We start from the raw sequence: 15,056 nt of genomic DNA on the forward strand, positions 1-15,056 counted from the left end.
TTTCCAAATCTATAAAGACCATGTGTAAATCCTTTTTCCCATCTCTATATCTTTCCATCAATCTTCGTAAGAGATAGATTGCCTCCATGGTTGAGCGCCCTGGCATGAACCCGAATTGGTTGTCCGAAACCCGTGTCTCTTGCCTCAATCTATGCTCAATGACTCTCTCCCAGAGCTTCATTGTATGACTCATTAGCTTAATACCCCTATAGTTCATGCAATTTTCTACGTCGCCCTTATTCTTGTAGATAGGCACCAAAGTGCTCGTTCGCCACTCATTTGGCATCTTCTTCGTTTTCAAAATCCTATTGAAAAGGTCAGTGAGCCATGTTATACCTGTCTCTCCCAAAAGTTTCCACACTTCGATTGGTATATCGTCTGGGCCTATTGCTTTTTTATGTTTCATCTTCTTCAAAGCTACAACCACTTCTTCCTTCCGGATTCGACGATAAAAAGAGTAGTTTCTACACTCTTCTGAGTTACTCAACTCCCCTAAAGAAGCACTCATTTCATGTCCTTCATTGAAAAGATTATGAAAATAACCTCTCCATCTGTCTTTAACCGCGTTCTCTGTAGCAAGAACCTTTCCATCCTCATCCTTGATGCACCTCACTTGGTTTAGGTCCCTTGTCTTCTTTTCCCTTGCTCTAGATAGTTTATAGATATCCAACTCTCCTTCTTTGGTATCTAGTCGTTTATACATATCGTCGTAAGCCGCTAACTTAGCTTCTCTGACAGCTTTCTTCGCCTCTTGCTTCGCTTTTCTATACCTTTCACCATTTTCATCGGTCCTCTCCTTGTATAAGGCTTTACAACATTCCTTCTTAGCCTTCACCTTTGTTTGTACCTCCTCATTCCACCACCAAGATTCCTTTTGGTGTGGGGCAAAGCCCTTGGACTCTCCTAATACCTCTTTTGCTACTTTTCGGATACAACTAGCCATGGAATCCCACATTTGGCTAGCTTCCCCCTCTCTATCCCACACACATTGGGTGATTACCTTCTCTTTGAAAATGACTTGTTTTTCTTCTTTTAGATTCCACCATCTAGTCCTTGGGCACTTCCAAGTCTTGTTCTTTTGTCTTACTCTTTTGATATGTACATCCATCACCAACAAGCGATGTTGATTAGCCACGCTCTCTCCTGGTATAACTTTGCAATCCTTACAAGTTATACGATCCCCTTTCCTCATTAGAAGAAAATCTATTTGTGTTTTTGACGACCCACTCTTGTAGGTGATCACATGTTCTTCTCTCTTCTTAAAGAAGGTGTTGGCTAAGAAGAGATCATATGCCATTGCAAAATCCAAGATAGCTTCCCCATCCTCGTTTCTCTCCCCAAAACCATGGCCACCATGAAAACCTCCATAGTTGCCTGTCTCCCTGCCCACGTGTCCATTTAAATCTCCTCCTATAAATAACTTCTCCGTTTGAGCAATTCCTTGCACCAAGTCTCCAAGATCTTCCCAAAATTTCTCCTTCGAACTCGTATCCAACCCTACTTGAGGTGCGTACGCACTAATCACATTGATAAGTTCTTGTCCTATTACAATCTTGATTGCCATGATTCTATCTCCTACCCTCTTGACATCTACAACATCTTGTACCAAGGTCTTGTCCACGATGATGCCAACACCGTTTCTCGTTCTATTTGTGCCCGAATACCAAAGTTTAAACCCTGAGTTTTCTAGATCCTTTGCCTTACTACCAACCCACTTAGTTTCTTGTAGGCACATAATATTTATCCTTCTCCTCACCATAACTTCCACTACTTCCATAGATTTTCCCGTTAAGGTTCCTATATTCCACGTTCCTAAACGCATTTTGCTCTCTTGAACTCTACCCTTCTGTCCTAGCTTCTTCACCCTCCCCCGTCTAATAGGATCAAAGTACTTCTTTTGTGTGTCCCGGGTAAAGTTGATAGGAGCATATGCTCCCAAACAACTTTGAGTGGAGTCGTTCGAAAAGAAGTTTCTATGGCCCCCTTGCTCATTTAACACTGCATCCGGGTGCCGATGGAGATACAGCGACCCTTGCTCACTTATCACTGTGCTCGGGCCACACAGCGCGCCACTTACGGGTGACGCCCTAGCTTTAGCGTGATTTTGTTCTGGATTCATTTTCATAAGGATTCGACGTGATCATGGAGTGCCGGCTGTCGACTACCTGACGCCCTCCCCCTCCTCCTTTATCCGGGCTTGGGACCGGCCATGTAAGACATAGGCGGAGTTTAGAGAGAGACAACTAACAGATAATAATAAGGCAATTAGAAATATAATAAGGCAATCTCCGACTGTAAATGGTGGAGTAAAATTATTTAAATATCTAACACCACAAACACAAATAATTTAATATCAAATTACTAGACCCCCGACTTCACATCCACATGTCACGACCCTTCCAATCATAATCCATTGAACACATCAATATGTTCCAACTAACACAACCTACATGCATCATCTGTTTCTCCATCTAACTGCAAGCTTCTTTTTCAATTTTTTTTTTCCTCTAAAAAGAGAACACCATAAAAGCACAACCATACATGCATCATACGTATTGCTTATCCATTGCTTAACCATGCAACATAATGGTGTTTAGTTATGAACTTTACAACTGCAAAGTCTATAGGCTGATGAATAAATGAGAAACGTTTGCCTAAAGCATTGATGTACGAACAATTGACTATACTCAAAATGTTGACTGAAAATTAAGAAATTGCAGCATCAAATCACATATTATGGTATAATAAGGTGAAGATAAATGTCCACCAAGATTTCAAGGAAAAGATGATTACTCAGGTTAAAGAAATGGCCAGATCCGTCTGGAAGAGGCTCCACCTTCAACACCTTCCTGACCTTGCCCTCATCACTGCACAACAAAACAATTTAGTACATATTTCACTTACATTACGAAACATCAACAAGTAGGAGATGCAATGAAGTATAATCATGTGTACTTCTGGACATCAGATGTTCATATCATGAAGGATACAATATCAAACTTATTGCAGTCACAATGAACAAATACTTGTCCCTAATCGCTTGTCTGGATAAGTTAATAATTTCAAAGAGAAAATGAAGATGTGTATTGAACGCAACACATGACAACCCCGATTATTGCAGTCACTCAGATTCAACAACATGCTAATTAGGAGATCCATACACAAATAATCCAACACAGGCAACATCATTACTGTTACAGATATCCATGATACCACAAAGAAAGGGAGAGAGTGAAGGAGTTACCTTTTCCCCTTAAAAGGATCATGGAAAAATTCAAGGGACTCCTTTGAGCCAAGGCTAACTAGGCTTCCAATTTCTGTCACTGATAGAGAGAATACCTACACAAACCAATTGTCTCTTTGCATATATTAGCAATCCTCACAATTATAGTAAGTAGTGACCACATACAATAAAAATAGTGCATGATAGACTTACAATTCACCTATTCACAACCCACTTCTCCCCGTCAACTCATCATTGCAAGATGCATAATGCACCACAACTGTTCTTATTTATGCATGAACTCCATGCCCCAAAAAAATTTCGACTTGTTCTGGAACCAAATCATGGTTCAATTTCAGTTGATTGACTTATGAGTTGCTTGGAAAAATTTATGCTAGGCTTATTTCTTCTTTTTTGGGAGGGGATGCAGAAAGGTTTTGAATGAAGTTTGAGTTATGTGAAACTATTTCGTATAAACGGACAACAATAAATCATGGACTGAGTGAAATTATCTTGGTTACTATCAGACACGGTAGATTCAGATAGTGGATGGCAAAATCATTTAATGGACAGAGTTAAAGAGAGCAAAGTAGTAGGGTACAAACCTGAAGGAACGAGAGCGAGAAGAGAGTGAAGTTCTGGTTGCTGTGCAGTGCAAGCAATCAGATTCAGATTCAAAAACTAGTGCAATGCAGAAGAGAGTTGATTGATGCTGATGCCGTAAGGAACGAGAGCGAGCGGACCTTGTTGTGTGAAGGATTTGGTAACGAGAACGAAGAGAGTTGAACGATTTGGTAAAGTGAAGTTCTGATTGCTGTGTGAAGGAGCTGAGTCTGAGGGTTCTCACGTGAGTGAGCAGTGAGGTTTTAAATTTTTTTTAATGACTTGGCTCAAAACGACGTCGTTTTGGCCAAGTCATTTTAAAAAAAACATTTGGCTTTCTTCTTCCTCATTCTGAAATGCACAGCGACCAGAGCAGCCATGGCTGCTGTTCTTCTCCATCACTGCCAGATTTGGGTGGTCCTTGAAGATCCTCACAGCCATTTTTCCGAGCTTCGGGTGGTTCCGGGACCACCTTGGTCCCTTAATAGATTCGCCCTTGATTAGAACCCTTTAAGGGTGACTATTCGTAATCCCTTTACTATAGTGTATCATACACCAGCGAAGCATCAATCACATCGGCAAATGAGGATCCTCTTTGGATTCTCTTTGTGAGGATTCTGATGATCCTCCAATCATATTCATTCATCGTACATTGTATAGTCAGTTTCGTCAAGTATTGTTTATATTTAATTTTAAATAAAAAATTTACAATAATTTATGATCATACGATATACGATGAACGGATGTGATTAGATGATCCCCAAGATCCTCACAAAGAGAATCCGAACATAATCCTCATTCAACATCGGCATACCACACTCACTCGATTCAGTTAAAAATAGTCTCTTAATTAATTTAGGCCTAATCAAAATAGCAACTTTTATTTTAACCTAACATTTATGTGATTCGATTTCAATCCTAACTTTGTATTTATTTCTTATTTGTATGACTATTTTGCCCTTAATAATAAATATAAAATTAAATGGTAAAGAAAATTAGAACTTAATTAATTGCAATTCGTAATTTTTTTTTACTTGAACGTTAATTTCTTTTTACAAAACATAGCATTAAACTCATCCAAAAACTAAATAATAGTTAATACAATGAAGAGAAATATATGCTAAGGAGATTTTCTCAAAAATGAGACTCTCCATAAACTCTCTACCACCATATGTTTTTTGCACAATTTCCGTGCCAATATTATAAAGGAAAAATTAGAATGCCTACATATTTTCTATAGTTGTTAGATTAAACATTCATCCCTTTTAAAGATTTGATTAAGGTGCTTCAATCAATTGTCACCTCAATAATTTTCTATTTATTTAATTTCCATGTCATTAATTTAAATGCATTTATGTAGAAGCATAAGGTAGCTTAGCAACTAATTGCCTATAATATAGGAATTTAATTTCCTCAATCCCCTTCTGCGCATTAAATGAAATTTTTTAATAAAATAAAATAAAAAATTAATTAACTAATTCCTCATTTCCTTATTATCAGTATTTAAAAAAAATACTCTTTCTATTAAAATTGTATCAATAAAAAGTCTTCAATACATATTTTTTTCATGTATAGATATATAAAAAATATACGTAAAACTTATGGTACATTTGAGAACAAAAGTATTGACTTTTGGTACGTTTAGATTTCAAATATACAGAGAAACCAAATGTACCAAAATTTCAAATGTACCATAAAACCAAATGTGCCCATTGTCAGGTAATCCTGTTGGTACGTTTGGATTCCTATTGTACCAAAAGACCAAATGAACAAAAAATCTCAAAATGTACCACAAAACCAAATGTCTCTATCAGATAACCCTTTTGGTACATTTACATTCCAAATGTACCAAGAAATACAAAAAATCAAATCCACTATAAAACTAAATGTGTCCATATTATAGGTAACTAGACGTAGCTATATAATCAAACAAATCTTTACTATGTGTTGGGTCTTCTAAATAATAAAATTTGACAATTTTTTATATAAATATTCTACTATATTCACACAAAAAAAAGTAAATATTATAACAAACAATAAAAAAATGCATATAGATGGATAATAAATGCATAAATATAGGGATAATAGGAAAAGAAAAAAAAACGAAATGCCCAGGAGATGGATAATAAATGCATAAATATAGGGATCATAGGGATAATAGGAACTGAAATTAATAACCAAAATTTGAGGAAAATGTTTGATCAAATTTTCAAAAGGAGTGTATGTTTAGTCTAAAAAATTAAAAAACGAGGCACCTATATCAAAATGCCCCTATTATAAATCATTGTGCCAAAAACATGAGGTGACAAAGATGTTAGAGTGGGAAAGTCTATGGAGAGTCTCACTCTGAGAGAGTCTATCTCTACAATAAATTAGACATATATGGAGGGTAAACATGGTATAAAAAGAAATGAGAAATCATGACCTAATCAAAGAAGGAAAGTTTGCATAGTTGTAATTTTGATCAAAAGGTTTAATTTATAAACAAAATAAAAAATTTGGATTTTTCCTAAAATACATTGATACATCTGGGTGTATATCAACTTTTCTAAGAAAAAATTATAAGAATAATACTTGTATCTCCCCCATGAGGGGGATACACATATCTTTACAATTGTGAATAACATATCTTGAGCATACAAACTCAACGATCGGAACCGTTCAATTTACTAATCATCTACTAGATTTATCTTATGGGATAAATTAATATCAAAGGATATACCACCTACATGAGGATATTAACCTCCGAATTATCTATGTGATAATTAGATGAAAATCAAGAGATATTCATATTAGAATATACTTGGGATTTTCATAGGCTTTTCAGTCTTTGTACACTCTTCCCAGCCACTATATAAGGAGGCTTTGGGGAAGAGAGAAAACACAAGAAACACAAGCTTTTCCACGGTTCAAATATTCTAGTTAGGTCTTTAGAGCTATCACTTTCGGCTCTAGGTCTTGGGAGGTGAAAATCAATGGGCAACTCGACATACCGTAGCCAACACGACGACCTGCGAGGTTCTAGACGTGCACGGAGGGTCAGAGCAATTGTTTGTGTTTGTAGGAGCGTGTTGAGATTCAAGCTTCCGCATAAAAGGTACACACGTCCTTTTGAATTTATTTATAGTCTTCCAATAATGGTATCAAATCCACTCACACACTCCTCACATGAAAGCATGAGATATAAATGAATATGCCATGTATGAAAACCTTGAAAGCATGAGATATATATGAATATGCCATGAATGTTTGTCTTTAAAATTTTCGTTTTTGCCATGCTTATTTTTTCTGGGTTTTAACGCTTGGGTTATGCTCTTTACATTCATATGAGACTATATTTAAAATTTAAGAAAAAGCAAGTGGTTAGAGAGATAATTGAAACCCTAGTTTCGTAATAGCATGAAAAACGAATTTTTTCAAGGTTTTTACGACCCTTTTTTCGTGAGGTTAGAATTGTTTTTGGATTTTGTCAAATAAGACTTAATTGTTGATGGTAATCGTATCTTTCTAACGACATAAAATACGCATAAAACAGATACATATTCGCTAAGTTATGGCCTTTGTAAACAGGCCTTGTGAGGGTGAAAAATCTGGAAATTCCAGATTTTTTTGGAAGAAGATGATAAATAGTGGTTCATCTCTTCCACTCTCGGCCTAAGCAAGTACGAGTACATCCCTAGGTTTTCATGGATGTTAGCTACATTGTTGGATTCATCTCAGGGAGTTCAATCCAACGGAGGTCAAAAGAACGACATCGGACCGCCAGAAGGCGGTGCATGGCGGCGCGTGGGCCTTGTTTTTAGGACACAGCTGGCAAGTGAATCATTGTGGTTTACTGACCTACGTAAGTGTATATTTAGGTTTGGTATTATAGACATTTTTAATTTACTAAAATTAAGGAAACGTTCTTAATTAACCTTTAAAAAATGTCCAACACATGCCAAGATTTTAGGAAAATCAAAAAGAGATAATGTTGATCAAATTTGCTCATGTTGATTGAGCATTTTAAATTAGAAAGGAATATTCTTTAGGAGAATATTTAAAAAAAAAAAAAAGATTACCTAATTAATAAAAAATAATGAAATTAGGTTGGGGTTCACTAATGGTCACCTCTTATTTGATGTGGTGTCTACAAAAAATCTTTAAGGAGACACTTTGGGTGTCAAAGAGGTTCGGTTTTTAAAAGCTTCGCACTGCCACCCCTCCCAGATTTGACTTGGTCGCACTTACGGAGGCCCATATGTCGAGCCCATTGTCTAAAAACCCTAATCGTTGTGCACTCAATTGGATGTTGCATGAAAAATGGATAAGCTTAAAACATAATAATGTTTAAATTAGATTTATATCGAAAATAATTAGAAAATATGATCTTGACTCTTAGAATTGAATGGTAATTACGAGCGACTTAGCGGATTTTTCAATTTCAACCTAAGAGAAAAAGTGAAATATTTTCTAATGAGTATTTGAAATAAATAAATGTAAGATGTGTAATTAATAATGTTAAAATTATTTCACCCTTGTAGAAAGAAATGGTTGCCAAAAATGTTATTGTTGATTTGACCAAAGGAGAAAGCTGGTTGGAACCAACTATGATATTTGGCATAGGAAGATCCAATATCTTCTTAATGGACAAGAGCTCTTGAAGCCTTTGGAGGCTTTGGTGGATGAGCCTGATCTTGAGAGAGATGGAACCACTACGGCTCAACATATGGCTAGAGTAAGGTCTTATAAATCTTGGTTCAAGAAAGATCGAAGTGCGCGCTTTACTATGTTAAGCAGCATGCATGATGATCTTATTGGTGAGTATGAAGGGTACTCAATCGCCAAGGAGATGTGGGACCAGCTGAAATTTGCTTTTGGTGGAACCTCAACTACTAGGCTGAGAAGTCTAGTGTTGAAGTTTGAGGTTTACAAGATGGATCCTAAGCACTCTGCATCTGAACATCTTAGGAAGATGTCCAGCATGATACGAGATTTGAAAGCTGCTAGGAGTATCCTCACCGATGAACAGTAAGTCCAAGCTGTGATTAGGTCCCTTCTAGACTCGTGGGATGCCCTTAAACAGATCATGACACACAATGATCATATTAAGAACTTTCATGACATCTCGCTTCATGTTAAATTGGAAGGTGTGCGCCAAATGGCGACCCAGGGTACTGCCCTTTTGACTCAAGATAGATCCAAAAAGGGTAACCAATTCAAAGGAAAGGGTAATACCAAGTCTGAGAAAAAGGAAGCAAAGCTTGCTCCTAATTCTAATAAGATAAAGGCCCACAGAGGTAAATGTGGCAAGAAAGACGAATCCAAGTCAACGTGCTTTAACTGTAAAAATTTGGGACACTTCGCTCGTAATTGCACTGGGTCAAATAGAAAGGTAATCCCTAACCCTAAATCTATCATTGTTTGTGTATGTTTGAATATACTTGTTGCTTACACATCCGACAATTGGATTGTAGACACAGAAGCAACCAAGCATATGATGCGAGATAAAAGAGGGTTCAAAAATTATCAACACTTTCCAGCAAAGTCACACTGGTGTACGTGGGTGAAGGAAGTTGTGCAGAAGTTTTGGGAGTTGGTTCGTATCGACTTTAACTAAGCACTAGGTGTCAACTACTTTTACATGATGTCTTGCACGCCCTTGGAATGCAATTTAATTTACTTTCAGTTACTGCACTTTTATATGAAAGATATTGTTTTTACTTAAGCCCGTCTAGACTTATGACCTATTTGGATCAAGTAATTGGATATGGTTCAATAAGGAAAGATTTTGTTTGCTTGGATTTGATTGATTCTTGTTCTTTTACTTCTTTAGTAACTGTTATTAAACATGTTAATTCTGAAACATGGCATACTAGACTAGGGCATATAGGGCAAGATAAAATGACAAGGTTAGTTAGAGATGACCTGTTGGGATCACTCACTAATGACAATCTGCCTATATGTGAGTGTTGTTTAGTTGGCAAAGTAGTTAGAAAGCCTTTTGGAAAGGTTGTTCAAGCTACTCAACCGTTAAAGTTAATCCACTCTGACATCTGTGGACCAATGAGTATGAAGGCCCGTCATGGCGCCTCTTATTTCCTGACTTTGATTGACGATTACACGCGATATGGTTATGTGTACTTGATCGCTCAATGTTGTGAAGCTTTAGATTGTTTGAGATGCTTCATAGCTGAGGTTGAGAATAAAAAATGGACGACTATAAAAGTTCTTCGCACTGATCGTGGACGCGAGTATTTGTCTGACCAATTCAAGGTTTTTTGTGAAAGTAAAGGGATACGCAAACAACTTTCTGCTCCTTACACGCTACAACAAAATAGTGTTGCTGAATAGAGAAACATAACTTTATTAGACATGGTCAGGTCTATGATGGCGTAGGAAAATCTCCCCATATTTTTATAGGGTGATGCATTATTGACTGCGACGTATATACTTAACAGTGTGCCTTCAAAGACGGTTCCCTCAACCCCATACAAACTTTGGAATGATGTAAAACCCAATCTGGTTAATTTGCGTCCTTGGGGTTGTGCTGGATTTGTTCATAATCAATCACATAAGTTTGGAAACTTGGGTCCTAGAGCAAATAAACATATCTTTATAAGATATTGTGAAAACTCGAAAGGTTATGTGATGTATGGTGAACATCCAGATGGAGGGAGAACCGAGATTGACTCGCGTGATGTGGAATTCATAGAGAATGACTTCCCAAAACTTGGCAATACTGTCAAAAACCTTGATCTTCATAAGTTGAAGAAAGATGAAGAACTCGTAACATCTTTAAGCGAATGAGGGGAATTATTTTCCAATCTGATGGTCGCTGAATATGATGTAGGAGGACTTGATCCAAGTGGGAGTACACAACCCAGTGGGAGTAATGTATCCATAAGCACTCAAGAGAATATGCCTAATAATGGGAGCGTAGCCTCTCAAATTCAAGGTCATACAGTTCGAAGAAGCAAGAGAGGCCACATTCCCAAACGTCATTTTGAGGTTGATGGGGAAGCCTACATTTGCATACCTTCAGAGGAAGACGAACCTTCTTCTTACAAAGAAGCGTTGTCTTCAACGGCCAAAGAAAAGTGGATAACTGCAATGGAGGAAGAGATGATCTCCATGGACAAAAATATTGTTTGGGAGTTAGTTGACCTTCCGATTGGGCGTAAAACCATTGGAAACGAATGGATTTTAAAAATCAAACGCAAGGCGAATGGTTCAATTAACAAATATAAGGCACGTCTTGTGGCGAAATGATACACTCAGCAATTGGGTGTAGACTATGAAGAGACATTTTCCCCTGTGGTGAGGTTTGCCTCTATTCGCCTCATTTTAGCTATTGTTGCTCCAGATTTGGAACTTTACCAAATGGATGTTAAGACAACATTTCTCAATGGAGAACTAGATGAGGAGATATACATGGATCAACCTCTAGGCTTCGAGACCAAGGGACAAGAGCGCAAAGTTTGCCGCCTAAAACATTCCATATATGGCCTCAAGCAATCGTCTAGACAGTGGAACATTAGATTCCATAATGTAATCACTTCATTTGGTTTTGAGATGATTGAGGAATACCAATGTGTGTATCTTAAGAAATCTGGGAAAAGTATTCTCATACTTTCTCTGTATATTGACAACATTCTAATAGCGGGAAATGACAAAACCTCCATAGAAACCACAAAAGCGTGGTTGTCATCCTATTATGAGATGACAGATATGGGTAAAGCACATTATGTTCTTGGAGTTAAGATCAAGAGAGATCACTCAAGGAAACTTCTAAGTTTGGCTCAAGAGATTTACATTAAGAAGGTACTTAAACTATTTAAGATGGAGAACTCCAAACCCATAAACACTCATATGGAAAGAGGTGTGATATTGTCCTTAGAACAGTGTCTAAAGACTAAGAAAGAGAAAGAACAAATGGCAAACGTCCTCTATGCCTCTGCAGTAGGAAGTCTGATGTACGCAATGCTTTGCATGCGTCCGGACATTTGCCATGCCTTGGGCATCGTAAGCCACTATCAAAGTAATCTTGGATAAGCTCACTAGCAAGCCGTCAAGAGGATTATGAGATACTTGCAAGGAACAAAAGATTTAGCCCTATGTTACCAGGGAGGGGATCTGAAGTTGAGAGGATATAATGATGCAGATTAGGCAAGCGACAGAGATGAACGCAAGTCCACCTCAGGTTATGCTTTTGTCATTGGAAATGGAATTGTTTCTTAATGTAGTAAGAAGCAAACTTGTATTGTTCTATTCACAATGGAGTCAGCATATATTGCCCTTAGATCAGCTGTTTAAGAAGCTATTTAGCTTAGGAAGTTTCCACGATAAATGGGAGTTACGGCTTATGCTCAAGAAGCTATACTTGTCTACTGTGATAGTACTTCGGCCTTAGCATACACTAAAGATCCTAAGTATCATGGTAAATTTAAGCACATAGATACACGATATCATTTCTTTAGGAACAAGGTTACCAAGGGTGAAGTAGCGTTGAAACATATATCAACTAGCAATATGCTCGCTGATCCCATGACTAAACCCATAATTAGAAACTCGTTTCTAACTCATGTAAAGAATATGGGTTTATGTAGGGTTTGATGTGTTTTTCTTTGTATTTGACATTACTATTGAATAAAAATGCATTGAAGTTTTTCATTTCATATTTATTTATTTTTGAAATGATTGTTTACACATCTTTACGAGTGTCACCAAGCTAGAATCGGTTTTTCACTCGAACGATTCGCTCTAGCGCTGAGATAGCGAGTAGGATGAGACATTTGTGTCCTCAACGCATTGGACTGGGAGACCAAACACGTACTACTACAATATTAGCTTTAGGTGGCGGAAGATGGTGGCGGATATTAAAAACATCATGTCAGATCAGTTATATCCAACACATCATTTAATTAGTGGCGGATATTAGAAAAATCTTGTCGGTTATATCCGACATAAAGTACTGGCGGATATTTACTGGCAGATATAAAAAATATCCTGTCGGTTATAACCGATAGTAATTTTTAATCATTTTTTAAAAATATTTTTGACAGATTCTGGCGGTTTTTAAGTTAATTGTGGCGGTTATAACCGACAGAAATTGACTATTTTATTATTTTACTTTCTGGCGGTTATTATTTTAGTATTCTAGCGGTTATAACCGACAGAAATAAAAAATTTATTATTTTAAAATGTTACATTGATTAAAAATAATAAATAAACACATTTTTTAAATTTTCTTTTTTTCACTCATGACTTTAAAGTCTAATGAACCCAATTCCCACGAGCCATAAATTTTCTGAGAGAATAATAACAACATACTACAATCTGAAGCTCTTTCATTTTTGTAATAAGGATTATGCTCCCTCATAGGCAAGCAATAAGATACAAAGAAATTCAAACAATTTTTTTCAATGCGTCACAAAGCACATTGTCTGGCACATAAACATACATGAACATCTAGTGTACTCTATCATGTCTGATTTTATTATTTTAAAATGTTATGTTGATTAAAAATAAATAAATAAACACATTTTTTAAATATTTTTTTTTCACTCATGGCCCTATCGGATATAACCGACACGAACAAAGCAAAATTTTGGACGGTTCTCTGAATGTTTTTTTTTTTTTTGCGATTTTTTACACATGCTATCTCGGAGTATATACAAACATATTTGATGGTTGGATCATTGAAACTAGTTTCGTAGAATGCATATCCTGTCAAATTGATAGATTTAACAAACATTTAAGAGTTAATGTTATAAGTATAAAATAAGATTTATCCACTAGTGTAAATATTTTAAATTGAAGATCGAATTCATTCATTGCATTCTTATAGGGTCGAGGAGTGTAGCTGTAAAAAATCATCAAAATCGAAGCTAAAATAACCGTTAAATTGTGATTTTTCGTTTATAACCATCGAAAACTTTTGTTCCATTACCTAATATCTGAATGTTTGTTTTTTGCAATTTTTTACGAATGTGATCTCGGAGTGTTTACATACAAGTTTGACGGTTGGATCGTTGAAAAACGTTTTGTAGCATGCGTATCACATCAAAACGGTAAATTAAACAAACACTTAGAGTTAATGTTATACTTCCCCATCAAGTATAAAATAAGATTTTGTGGTATCCACTAGTTTAAATATTTTAAATTAAAGATCAAATTTATTCATTACATTCTTATAGGGTCGAGAAGTGTAGCTGTAAAAAATCATCAAAACAGAGCTAAAATAGCCATCAAATTTTGATTTTTCGTTTATAACCATCGAAAAATTATGCTCCGTTACCTAATCTCTGAATGCTTGTTTTTTACAATTTTTTACGTATGTAATCTCGGAGTGTGTACAAATAAGTTTGACGATTGGATCGTTGAAAAAAGTTTCGTAGAATGCATATTGTGTCAAAATGGTAGATTAAACAAACACTTAGAATTAATATTATACTTCTATTAAGTATAACTAGTGTAAATATTTTAAATTAAAGATCGAATTTATTCATTACATTCTTATAGGGTCGAGGAGTGTAGCTATAAAAAATCATCAAAATCAGAGCTAAAATAACCGTTAAATTGTGATTTGTAGTAGTGACGTGTATGTTGAAGTACCAATATGCACAAGGTAAACATCGCCTTAGAAATGTCTAAGATGAAACTTAACAGAAGTCGAACATGAGATTTGTTTCATGTTGAAGCTTGTAAAGCCGGATATGAGTATCTAGGTGGGTGCCTAGAAGGCGACTAGGCTAGAAGACTCAGGTTAGGCGCTTGTGTAGCAACTAGACTAAGATCCGTATGGTGTATGTCCAATGGACATGTGACACATTCATTGAAATGAGGATACACCATAGCATACAAATCATATTATATGTGTTATAACCGACTGATAGTGGGAGTGATGAATTGATCCTTGCTTCAATCACTGTGTGAACCACAAGGAATCTATACGATTCCACCCTTATACCCTTTGAACTAAAGTCTATGTTAGAAATATGAGGTTTAATGATCGCTACTTTAGCACGTTTATCTAAGACGATCAAGTTATAGCTATTGTCCCAAAAGGCGTGTCTAGGCAAGCAGTTAAATCTAATTAGACTGACATGAGAGCTTAAGGAAGACAGTTAGAAGAAAACACCATGTCATGTGATTCATTATCTGCACGGCATCTTTTGATATTTGTTATCAAACATAAGACATGGATACATGATACTTGTGAGACATAACAATTTTTTTTTATTTCATA

This window comes from Malus domestica, chromosome 02 (assembly GCF_042453785.1).
Source record: "Malus domestica chromosome 02, GDT2T_hap1".
Taxonomy (NCBI): domain Eukaryota; kingdom Viridiplantae; phylum Streptophyta; class Magnoliopsida; order Rosales; family Rosaceae; genus Malus; species Malus domestica.